This window comes from Rhinoderma darwinii, chromosome 2, assembly GCF_050947455.1.
Source record: "Rhinoderma darwinii isolate aRhiDar2 chromosome 2, aRhiDar2.hap1, whole genome shotgun sequence".
NCBI classification, from domain to species: domain Eukaryota; kingdom Metazoa; phylum Chordata; class Amphibia; order Anura; family Rhinodermatidae; genus Rhinoderma; species Rhinoderma darwinii.
In genome coordinates, this window is record NC_134688.1 from 356,633,146 (window position 1) to 356,645,905 (window position 12,760).

At 41.7% G+C, this 12,760-nt stretch overlaps 1 protein-coding gene across 3 annotated transcripts in view; it reads right to left on the reverse strand.

Moving 5' to 3' along the window:
- SYCP1 (synaptonemal complex protein 1) overlaps positions 1-12,760 on the reverse strand; it is a 433,751-nt gene that overhangs the window by 345,744 nt on the left and 75,247 nt on the right. The gene's annotated exons all lie outside the window — the stretch shown is intronic.

Here is a 12,760-nt window from a genome sequence, read left to right on the forward strand (position 1 = left end):
CTGTAAACAGTTTTGCTGTTTAGAGGAGCTATAAAACTGACCTTCCTTTGAGCTAGTTGAGAATCTGGAGCATTACATTTGTGGGTTCGATTAAACTCTCTAAATGGCTAGAAAAAGAGAGCTTTCATGTGAAACTCGACAGTCTATTCTTGTTCTTAGAAATGAAGGCTATTCCATGCGAGAAATTGCCAAGAAACTGAAGATTTCCTACAACGGTGTGTACTACTCCCTTCAGAGGACAGCACAAACAGGCTCTAACCAGAGTAGAAAGAGAAGTGTGTGCCCCGCTGCACAACTGAGCAACAAGACAAGTACATTAGAGTCTCTAGTTTGAGAAATAGACGCCTCACAGGTCCTGAACTGGCAGCTTCATTAAATAGTACCCGCAAAACGCCAGTGTCAACGTCTACAGTGAAGAGGCGACTCCGGGATGCTGGCCTTCAGGGCAGAGTGGCAAAGAAAAAGCCATATCTGAGACTGGCTAATAAAAGGAAAAGATTAATATGGGCAAAAGCACACAGACATTGGACAGAGGAAGATTGGAAAAAAGTGTTATGGACAGACGAATCGAAGTTTGAGGTGTTTGGATGTGATGGTCTGGGGTTGCTTTGGTGCTGGTAAAGTGGGAGATTTGTACAAGGTAAAAGGGATTTTGAATAAGGAAGGCTATCACTCCATTTTGCAACGCCATGCCATACCCTGTGGACAGCGCTTGATTGGAGCCAATTTCATCCTACAACAGGACAATGACCCAACGCACACCTCCAAATTATGCAAGAACTATTTAGGGAAGAAGCAGGCAGCTGGTATTCTATCTGTAATGGAGTGGCCAGCGCAGTCACCAGATCTCAACCCCATAGAGCTGTTGTAGGAGCAGCTTGACCGTATGGTATGCAAGAAGTGCCCATCAAGCCAATCCAACTTGTGGGAGGGGCTTCTGGAAGCATGGGGTGAAATTTCTCCCGATTACCTCAGCAAATTAACAGCTAGAATGCCAAAGGTCTGCAATGCTGGAATTGCTGCAAATGGAGCATTCTTTGACGAAAGCAAAGTTTGAAGGAGAAAATTATTATTTCAAATAAAAATCATTATTTCTAACCTTGTCAATGCCTTGACTATATTTTCTAGTCATTTTGCAACTCATTTGATAAAATAAGTGTGAGTTTTCATGGAAAACACAAAATTGTCTGGGTGACCCCAAACTTTTGAACGGTAGTGTATATAAATATATATAAATATATATATATATATATATATATATATATATATATATATATATGAATTTCTGTCATCTGTTGCAGGTTCTTTTTGCACGGCCAAACGACTGGACCAATCTGCACCAAATTTGGCACATAAGTAAATCACGTGCTTCCTAAGGTTTAGACTGGGTTTCAGCTCTCTAGGACGTACCGTTTGACATATTCAAAAAACCAAACTGGCTTCCACATCAAGAACCTTCCTCCATATCACATGACCCGTATTAGCCAATAGAAACTCACAGGTCCTTCATTCTTAGCCTCACTCACATACACACAGTTTTAGACCAGGTTTACATAACAACCAAGCCACTCTACGAACTGAACCTATACTGGATTTGAGAATTCCCATCAATTGAAACCCTTTCATACCAGTCCAAAAGGAACCTCCAAAAAGGAACCTGCACCTAGATGAAAGAATCCTGTGGCAAAGCGCATGGCTGCTGCCCGAGCTGCTGAAATCTCTCAACAGAACCAAGCCTGTGGATTTCAGCATTCTTATAATTTGAACCCCTTTCAGACAAGTCATGCCTCTAAAAAGGAACCCTGCACTTGGAATTTATTGGATATGTTGGCTTCATAATCAGTAGGAAATGAAGTTTTTAACCACACACGCAAACAACAAACAAATAGGCTAGTGTGAAGCCGGGTAACTCTGCTATTCTATATTATAAAAGTGAATGTCTGTTTGTCTGTCCTCTATAGGCATCCAAACGCCTGAACCATTTGACCCCAAATTTGGCACATAGGTACATCGGGTGTCCGGGAAGGTTTTCATAAATGTCCCAACCTTGCCGTTGTTCTCTGTTATCACTCATTAGAGCGAATAAATGTTTGTCTGTCCACTATAGGCATCCAAACACCTGAACTATTTGACCTCAAATTTGGCACATGGGTACATCGAAGGTATTCATAAAGGTCCCAACCTTGCTGTTGTTCTCTACTATCAGCCATTATCACATTATCACGATCCAATACTATAAAAGCGAATACAGACATTTACTTTCATAGTAAAGATGTTTTTATCTGGCAGTAGCAGGTAGTGCACTTTACAAGATAATCCTAGCTGGGAAGGTACAGGAGAGCGGCTATTCATAGCAACCAATCAGATTACTTATGGCCAGGAGGAAAGCTGAATTACCAGTTGCCCAGACTCCTCTTGCTAAAATGCAAGCTGATGAAATGCGTCATACTGCTGCTCGAGTTGCTGAAACTCCTCAACAAACCCGGGCTCTCAGCAACAGATCAGACAAGTGGATCTCAGAAGCGCAGAGACTCCTTCCCGAACCCAGACCAGAAAGCAAGCTGATAGAGCGCATCATGTTCAGCGTGCTAATGAGTGGACTTTCATGCATGATGCGGTTTTCAATTATGATCCAACCATAGTCTATGGCCAAATGGTAATAAAACTGCCAATGTTGTTAATCAACAGGCTCTGTCACAGTCTTTCCTCCATTTCCTACCAGTTTAGCGGTGAGGAATTTAGGAAGTAAAAAATGTAAATAAAGTGTGTAACTGCCAGGGTATAATGGGCTACTAGCAATTTCCCCGTAAACCAAGAAAATACGAGGGCATGGATTGGCCTCCTGGGCACCCTTGGAACAAATCCAATGAACACACAAACAGACGGACTGACACGTTATACCCGCGCAGCGCTGGGTAGTTTTTCTATTGTCTGTTCTTTTCGCACGGCCATACGACTGGACCAATCTGCACCAAATTCGGCACATAAGTAAATCACACTCTTCCAATGGGTTTAGACCGGGTTTCAGCTCTCTAGAACCTACTTTTCTTGACATATTCACAAAAGCAAATATGTTATCATTGGCTTCCACATCAAGGACCTTCCTCCATATCACATCAGATTACCCGTATTAGCCAATAGAAGCTTGCAGGTCCTTCATCCTTAGCTCACATACACACAGTTTTAGACCAGGTTGCCATAACAACCCAGCCGTTTTTCTGTAATCGACGTATTACTCACTGTACATATACTGCACTGTACCTATACTGGATTTGAGCATTCTCAAAAATTTCAACCATTCCACACCAGTTATGCCTCCAAAAAAGGAACTCTGCACTTGGATGAAAGACTCCGTCGGCAAAGTACATGGCTGCTGCCAGAGCTGCTGAAACCTCTCAGCAGACCCAAGCCCGTCCCCAGGCTGACAATATGTCAGAGCAATTTGCTGAAACTCCTCAGCAGACTGAGGCATATCAGTAGGAAACAAAAGTTGTTAACCACACACACACACAACAAACAAATAGACCCCTGCGAAGCCGGGTAACTCTGAGCTCTCTAGGGCCTACCGTTCGACATATTGACAAAAAATTGCAATAAATAAGCAAATATGGCACCACTGGCTTCCACATCAAGGGTCCTCCATATCACATCAGATGACCCGTATTAGCAAATAGAAGCTTGCAGGTTTTTCATTCTTAGTCTCACTTACATATACATCGTTTTACACCAGGTTCCAATAACAACCCAGTCAGATTTGTTTTACACCGGGTTTCCATTACAATCCAGCCATCTTTCTTCACTCCCATGTACGGACTGTACGTATACTACACTGTACCTATACTGGATTTCAGCACTCCCATAAATTGAGCCCCTTTCCAAAAAGGAGCCCTGCACTTGGACAACACCTGCAGGAAAGCATATGGCTGCTGTCCGATATTGCTGAAACCTCTCAACAGACGCAAGCCCCTCTCCAGGCTGACCAGATACATCACAGCAAACAGAAAACTGCTGAAACTCCCCAGCAGACTGAGGCTTATGAATTTGAAACAAAGTTTTTAACCACACACACAAACAAACAGACCCGTGCGAAGCCGGGGTAACTCTGCTAGTTATTGATATAGTTCAAGTATAAGTAACCGAACTATTATTTCTGTGTGTAAAAATAAATAATTGAACAATAAAAATAATGATCTTCTCATCTTGAACCACAACTGATTGCCATAGATCCTATGGAAAGCATATATACGCATTTGGCATTGCTTAGATAATTAGGTTACTGGCATATTGTGTCATGAATTTTTGGGGTTTTAGATTTTTATCATTGGCAAAGTATCATTTTGATACTGAGAATCGCAATACTACACAAAATAATGGTATTGAAGTCCAAATTCTAGTATCGTGACAATCCTAGTGCCAAAACCAATCTTAACCTGTATGTCTGCCCGAAAAGAAGAGAGACAGGTGGGAGCGGTTCTGGGGGAGAGCACGACAGCCCATGAAAGATGCAAATGCAACCGGTGGCTGGCTAAGCCTTGCAGTACAGCTAAGTGGAAAATTGGAGTTTGGCGCACCCTGTGGGAACTAGACAACACAGTAATTTGGTGAGAGTGAAGGGGACTTGTTGAGGAACACTATGTGTTCATTTGTATTTGTTATTTTATAGTACTTGCTATGCTGTGCTGTATCAGTTTTTAAACCTGGTGTTGACTATTGTATGACCGCAGGGGGGAACCGGCAGTGACGGCTGACCGAAATAAGGATTGCCTTTGTAAAGGCAGATTGTCCTGACAGGCAAAGCAGGGCCCGAACCCCGGAGTCTTCACACTCACGCATGCTGAATTCACAGCTATACTGCACATTACTGATGTGTAATGTCCCCCATGTTGCTGTGGTCTCTGAGGGTTATGCTAGAAAGAGATAGGAGAGCATGATGTTATCTTCCCTATGTGTGCAATGTATGGTTAGGCTCCAACCACTAGCTCAGGAAAAACGAAGAATGAAACAGCGACTACAGAGGGAAAGTGAAAAAAAAAAAATGGAAGGAGACTGTTTGAGACAGAATGATCTGAAGAGCTGTGAGAACAGCTAGAAGGAGTATGGAGCATTCCCTAAAATGGGAAGAATTGAACAAGATCTCACTCAGACGCTTAAAAGGAGATAACTGCTCAATGACCAGATTTTAATCCCAAGGAGTTGTGGGGTGTACATAAGGGGAGCCGACGGCTCCAAACCCTTCTGGGGAAAAGACAAAAATATAATCAAGAAAAAAAAAAAAAAAAGAAGAAGAAGTGGATGTAGACGGTCCTAACTAGGAGTTCTAGGTACTGTGGACAATATAAGAAGGGAAAAGTCAAAGGCCAGCAAGATATTGTGGTTTATTAAAAGAGGCATGGACTCGCGGGACAGGGATGTAATATTACCACTTTACAAAGCATTAGTGAGGCCTCATCTAGAATATGCAGTTCAGTTCTGGGCTCCAGTTCATAGAAAGGATGCCCTGGAATTGGAAAAAATACAAAGAAGAGCAACAAAGCTAATAAGGGGCATGGAGAATCTAAATTATGAGGAAAGATTAAAAGAATTAAACCTATTTAGCCTTGAAAAAAGACGACTAAGGGTGGACATGATTAATTTATATAAATATATGAATGGCACATACAAAAAATATGGTGAAATCCTGTTCCATGTAAAACCCCCTCAAAAAACAAGGGGGCACTCCCTCCGTCTGGAGAAAAAAAGGTTCAACCTGCAGAGGCGACAAGCCTTCTTCACTGTGAGAACTGTGAATCTATGGAATAGCCTACCGCAGGAGCTGGTCGCAGCAGGGACAGTAGATGGCTTTAAAAAAGGGTTAGATAATTTCCTAGAACAAAAAAATATTAGCTCCTATGTGTAGAAATTTTTACCTTCCCTTTTCCCATCCCTTGGTTGAACTTGATGGACATGTGTCTTTTTTCAACCATACTATGTAATTAAACATAATTGGTAACGACGCTTCAGTAAAAGTCTGATCTTTTATGATTTAACATTATTTAACCCGCACGGTAAATGCAGTAAAAAAAAACAAAAAAATAAAAACAATATTTGAAACCGCCAGAATCACTGTTTTTTAGAATATCAGTTCTTGCCCAGGTGTATACCACCAATGTAAAGCACGAAAAATTGGGTAAGGGAAAAGAAGGAAAAGGGGGGCAAGACTGTTATTATATTTATGTTGAGGTCGCCTTCAATTATTATTGTTGATACCGACAATTGAATATCGAAAGGAAATCCAATGCAATGTCCCCTTTAATTGCTGTGGAAAGTTTCCTATATCTTTTATGTTCAGATATTGTTTATTGAGTAATTTTTATTCTTTTTATTTTACTCTTAATAATTTATAATATTAACCCCTTCCCGACATTTGCCGTAAATATACGTCATGGAAAGCCAGTGCTTCCCGCAAAATGTCGTATACTTACGCCAAATGTTTGGCACCGGCTCAGAAGCTGAGTCGGTGCCATAATCGCCGGATCTCAGCTGTATCTGACAGCTGACATCCGGCTGTAATGGCGGGTACCGAAATTAGCTTTGATCCCCGCCATTAACCACTTAAATGCAGCGCTCAAACGCGATCGCTGCCCTTAAGGTGTTTGCAGCTCATCGGAACCCCAGCAATGAAATTGCCGGGGTTCCGGTGGCTGCAATGGCAACCGGAGGCCTAATACTGGCCTCCCGGTCTGCCTAGCACCGAAGCCGGTCAAGATCCGCCCGGCAGCGGAGCCTGATCGGCTTCCGTAGCTGCCGGCAAGATGGCGCCGGGTCAGGAGCTGATCCGGCGTCATCAGCGGTGGAAGTCAGCTGTACTGTACAGCTGACATCCACCTGTAACGGCAGGAACCGGAGCTAGCTCCGATCCCTGCCATTAAACCCTTCGATGCAGCAATCGAAAGCGATTGCTGATCGTAGCGGTTACTAGCAGATCGCCAGCCCTGACAGGCAATCATGACTAGCGACTGCTGTTATGGCAACAGGAGACACAATGGTCTCCTGCTCTGCCATTACGGAAGCCGATTTAGGCCCCGCCGGGAGGCGAAGCCTAATCGGCTTGCTGTCAGTGAATGACTGACAGATCTAATACATTGCACTACATAGGTAGTGCAATGTATTAGAAAAAAAAATATATGACCGTTGGACCTTCAAGTCCCCTAGTGGGACTTGAGAAAAAGTGTAAAAAAAGTATAAAAAAGTGTAAAAAAAAGTGCAAAAAATAAAAGTGTGAAAACAATAAAAGTTTCAAGTAATCAAATAAAACACAATCCCCATTTTACTCTTATCAAGTCCTTTATTATTGAAAAATAATAATAAACCATATGTATTTGGTATCGCCACGACCGTAACGACCTGAGGTATCAAAATATTATATTATTTATTGCACGCGGTTAACAGCGTAAAAAAAAAACGTCAAAAACTTTACCAGAGTTTCTGTTTTTTGGTCACTTTGCCCTACAAATATTAGAATAAAAAGTGATCAAAAAGTCGCACGTATCCAAAAATTGTACCTATAAAAACTATAGCTCGTCCCGCAAAAAACAAGCCCTCATACACCTCCGTCGACAAAAAAATTAAAAAGTTATGGTTCTCACAACTTGGCGACAGAAAAAATACATTCTTTTTACAAAAGTAATTTTATTGTGCAAAAAGTTGTAAAACATAAAAAAGTGCTATAAATTAGGTATCGCCGGAATCGTACTGACCCGCAGAATAAAGTTAACATGTAATTTATAACGCATGGTGAACGCTGTTTAAAAAAAACGAAAAAAGCTGTGCCAGAATTGCGTTTTTTTGTTTACCTGGCATCCCAAAAAATAGGATAAAAGGTGATCAAAAAGTTGCATGTACCCCAAAATGGTACCAATAATAACTACAGCTCGTCCCGCAACAAACCAGCCCTCATACCGCTACGTCTATGAAAAATAAAATTAGTTATGGCTCCAATAAGTCAGGAAATAAAAAAATATGCAGTTGTGCCCGAGGGGAACATTTCTTCTGTTTCAAGAGGCGATTTATCAAGGACCTAAAATTAGGAAACCAGGAAGGGGAGAGCCCAAACATATCCGCTGGAAGCGACGGTGCCCGTATTATACCAGGACAACACTTTCCCAGCAAAATTCCCCAAACTACAAAGGTGCGGAGTGTGGACCAAAAGGGGGATAAGAAATGACACCATTTATCAGTGCGACACTGCCATGTGCAGAAAGGATTGCTTCACAGCGTAACACACATCTATGGATTATTTTTTTTTATTTTTTTACCCCATTATTATACCACCTGACTATGCCCCTTATATACTCCGCCCCGCTTACATGTACCCCCACATTATAAATGGAAACACCAGCAATACTCAAACAAATATAGTACCAAGCAAAATCCGCTCTCCAAAAGCCAAATGGTGCTCCCTCGGCTCTGAACCCTACAGCGTGCCCAAACAGCAGTTTCCTTCAACATATATAGCATCGTCATACCCGGGAGAACCCTTTTAACAATTTTTGGGGTGTGTGTCTCCAGCGTCATAAGCTTTGCATGACATATTTGCCACTGAATGGCATATCTAGGGAAAAATATACATTTTTAATTTGCACCATCCGCAGTGCATTCATTTATGGAAAAGACCTGTGGGGTGAAAATGCTCACTACACCCCTTAATAAATGCCTTGAGGGGTGCAGTTTCCATAATGGGGTCACTTCTCAGGGGTTTCTTTTTATTATTTCACATCTGAGCCTCTGCAGTTGTGAACCAATACTTTGTAAATCGCCAAATTAGGCCTCCACTCCGCATGGTACTCTTCACTCCTGAGCCCTGTCATATGTCCAGGCAAAAGATTAGGGTCACATGTAGGGTGTTTCTAAAACCGGGAAACACCGCATAATAATTAGAGAGCTGTCTTGTTATGGTGGCACAAGCCGGGCACCACATATTGGCATATCTGTGGAAAAAATCCCATTTTCACTCTGCAACATCGAGTTCACACTAATTTCTACAAAACATCTGCAGGGTTAACATGCTCACTACACCCCTAGGTAAATGCATTGAGGGGTGTAGTTTCCAAAATGGGGTCACTTCTGGGGGGTTTCCACTGTTTTGGGCCCACAGGCGCCCAGAAACCAATCCAGCAACATCTGCACTCCAAATGGCGGTCCTTCCCTTCTGAGCCCTGCCGTTTGCCCAAACAGCAGTTTATGACCACATATGGGGTATTGCCCTACTCGGGAGAAATTGCTTTACAAATGTTGGTTTCTTTTTTTCCTTTATTTGTTGAGAAAATTAAAAAATTTGCGCTAAAGCTACGTCTTATTGAAGAAAAAGGATTGTTTTTATTTTCACTGCCCAATTCTAATAAGTTCTATGAAACATCTGTGGGGTCAAAACGCTCACTACACCCCTACATGAAATCCTCAAGAGGTGTAGTTTCCTAAATGGAGTCACTTTTTGGGCGTTATCATTGTTTTGTCCCCTCAGGGGCTTTGCAAATGTGACATGGCCTCCGCAAATCATTCCTGCTAAATGTGATCTCCAAAAGCAAAATAGCGCTCTTTCCCTTCTAAGCCTCGCCGTGTGTTCAAACAGCCGGTTATTACCACATGTGGGGTATTGTTTTACTCGGGAGAAATTGCTTTACAAATTTTGCGGTGCTTTTTCTCCTTCAGTCCTTGTGGAAATTATAAAAAATTAGCTAAACCTACATTTTCTTTGAAAAAATTTAGATTGTTATTTTCAGGGCCTACTTCCAATAATTTATGCAAAAAACCTGTGGGGTCAAAACACTCACTATACCCCTAGATAATTTCCTCAATGGATGTAGTTTCCAAAATGGGGTCATGTGGGGGGTTTCCACTGTTTTGTCCCCTCAGGGATTTTGTAAATGTGACCTGGCCTCCGCAAACCATTCCTGCTAAATGTGAACTCCAAAAGCCAAATAGCGCTGTTTCCCTTCTCAGCCACGCCGTGTCTCCAAGCAACCGTTTATGACCACATGTGGGGTATTGTTTTACTCGGGAGAAATTGCTTTACAAATTTTGCGGTGCTTTTTCTCCTTCAGTCCTTGTGGAAATTATAAAAAATTAGCTAAACCTACATTTTCTTTGAAAAAATTTAGATTGTCATTTTCAGGGCCTACTTCCAATAATTTATGCAAAAAACCTGTGGAGTCAAAACACTCACTATACCCCTAGATAATTTCCTCAATGGGTGTAGTTTACAAAATGGGGTCACTTGTGGGGGGTTTCCACTGTTTTGTCCCCTCAGGGGCTTTGTAAATGCGACATGGCCTCCGCAAACCAATCCTGCTAAATTTGAGCTCCAAAAGCCAAATAGCGCTCTTTCACTTCTAAGCCCTGCCGTGTGTCCAAACAGCCGTTTATTACCACATGTGGGGTATTTTTTTACTCGGGAGAAATTGCTTTACAAATTTTGCAGTGCTTTTTCTCCTTTAGTCCTTGTGGAAATGAGAAAAAAAATCGCTAAACCTACATTTTCTTTTAATTTTCACGGCCTACTTCCAATAATTTCTGTAAAAAACCTGTGCGGTCAAAATGCTCACTACACCCCTAGATAATTTCCTTGAGGTGTGTAGTTTCCCAGATGGGGTCACTTTTGGGGGATTTTCACTGTTTTGGCACCGCAAGAGCCCTTCAAACCTGACATGGTGCCTAAAATATATTCTAACAATAATAAGGCCCCAAAATCCACTAGGTGCTCCTTTGCTTCGGATGCCAGGGCTTCAGTACATTAGCATGCTAGAGCCACATGTGGGATATTTTCTAAAACTGCAGAAACTGGGCAACAAATATTGAGTTGCATTTCTCTGGTAAAACCTTCTGTGTTATAAAAAAAATTGTATTAAAAATGTATTTCTGCAAAAAAATATGAAATTTGTAAATTTCACCTCTACTTTGCTTTAATTCCTGTGAAATGTGTAAAGGGTTAAGACATTTTCTAAATGCTGTTTTGAATACTTTGAGGGGTGAAGTTTTTAAAATGGGGTGACTTTTTGGGGGTTTCTAATATATAAGGCCCTCAAAGCAACTTCACAACTGAACTGGCCCCTGTAAAAATAGCCTTTTGAAATTTTCTTGAAAATGTGAGAAATTGCTGCTAAAGTTCTAAGCATTGTGATGTCATAGAAAAATAAAAGGATGTTCAAAAAAGATGCCAATCTAAAGTAGACACATGGGGGATGTTAATTATCAAGAATTTTGTGTATTATAACTGCCTGTCTTACAAGCAGATACATTTAAATTGAGAAAAATGCAAATTTTTGCAATTTTTCGCTAAATTTTGGTGTTTTTCACAATTAAATACTGAACATATTGAGCAAATTTTGCCAGTAACTTAAAGTGCAATGTGTCACGAGAAAATAATCTCAGAATCGCTTGGATAGATGAAAGCATTCCGTAGTTATTACCACATAAAGTGAAACATGTCAGATTTGAAAAATGAGGCTCTGTCAGGAAGGTCAAAAGTGGCTAAAGAGGGAAGGGGTTAAGAGTAAAATAAAAAGAAATAAAAATGACTCAATAAACAATATCTGAACATAAATGATATAGGAAACTTTCCATAGCAATTAAAGGGGACATTGCATTGCATTTCCTTTCCCTATTCAATTGTCGGTATCAACAATAATAATTGAAGGCGACCTCAACATAAATATAATAAAAGTCTTGCCCCCCTTTTTCTTCTTTTCCCTTACCCAATTTTTCCTGTTTTTTAGTAACCTCATCTCTCACAAAAACAAAAATGGAACAAAAAGTGATCAAAAAGTCCTATGTACCCCAAAATGGTACCAAGAAAAACTACAACTCGCCCCCAAATAAAGAAAAATAAAACAGTAAAATTTTGTTTTCAACAATTTGTTTTTCCCTTGTGAAAGTAAAATTATATCATATTGACCCACAGAATAAAGTTAACATGTAGTTTTCATTGCACGGTGAACGCCATAAAAACAACAAGACCCAAAAAACTATGGAGGAATCGCTGTTTTTTCCCATCCCACTCCATGAATAATATTTTTCAAGTTTCCCACAATTTTTCATTTATTCTTTAACCCATTCTCGACAGCCGCCGCATATATATATGGCGCTGTTGAGCAGGGCATCCCGCAATGCGCAGTACCATTACATCGCGGTGATAGTGCGGGCTCAGGAGATGAGCCCGTACCATCACCGCCGGGTGCCAGCTGTATGTTACAGCTGGCACCCTGATGTAACGGCCAGGAGCGGAGGTAACATCCGATCCGGCCGATTAACCCCTCAGATGCACTCAATAGAGATCGCAGCATGTGAGGGGTTTTTAGCCACCGGCACCCCAGCAACGTGATCGCTGGGTTGCCAGTGGCTGCAATGGCAACCGGAGGCCTAATACTAGCCTCCCGGTCTGCCAGCAACGGAAGCCTCCTATGCCCCGCTCGGAGGCGGGGCCTAAAATGTTTCTGGTACCATCGGCATGATGGTACTGGCTCAGCTTCCAGCTCAGAAGCGGAGTCGGCGTCATCGGCAGTGGGTGTCTGCTGTATGTTACAGCGGACACCCCGCTGTAACGGCAGGAACCGGAGCTAGCTCAGATTCCTGCCATTAACCCCTTAGATGTAGTGATTGAAAGCGATTGCTGCATCTTTGTGGTTTGTAACAAATCGGCAGCCCTGCCATGCGATGGCAAGGCTGGCAACTGCTACTATAGCAACAGGAGGCCTAACAATGGCCTCCTGTCTGCCATTACGGAAGC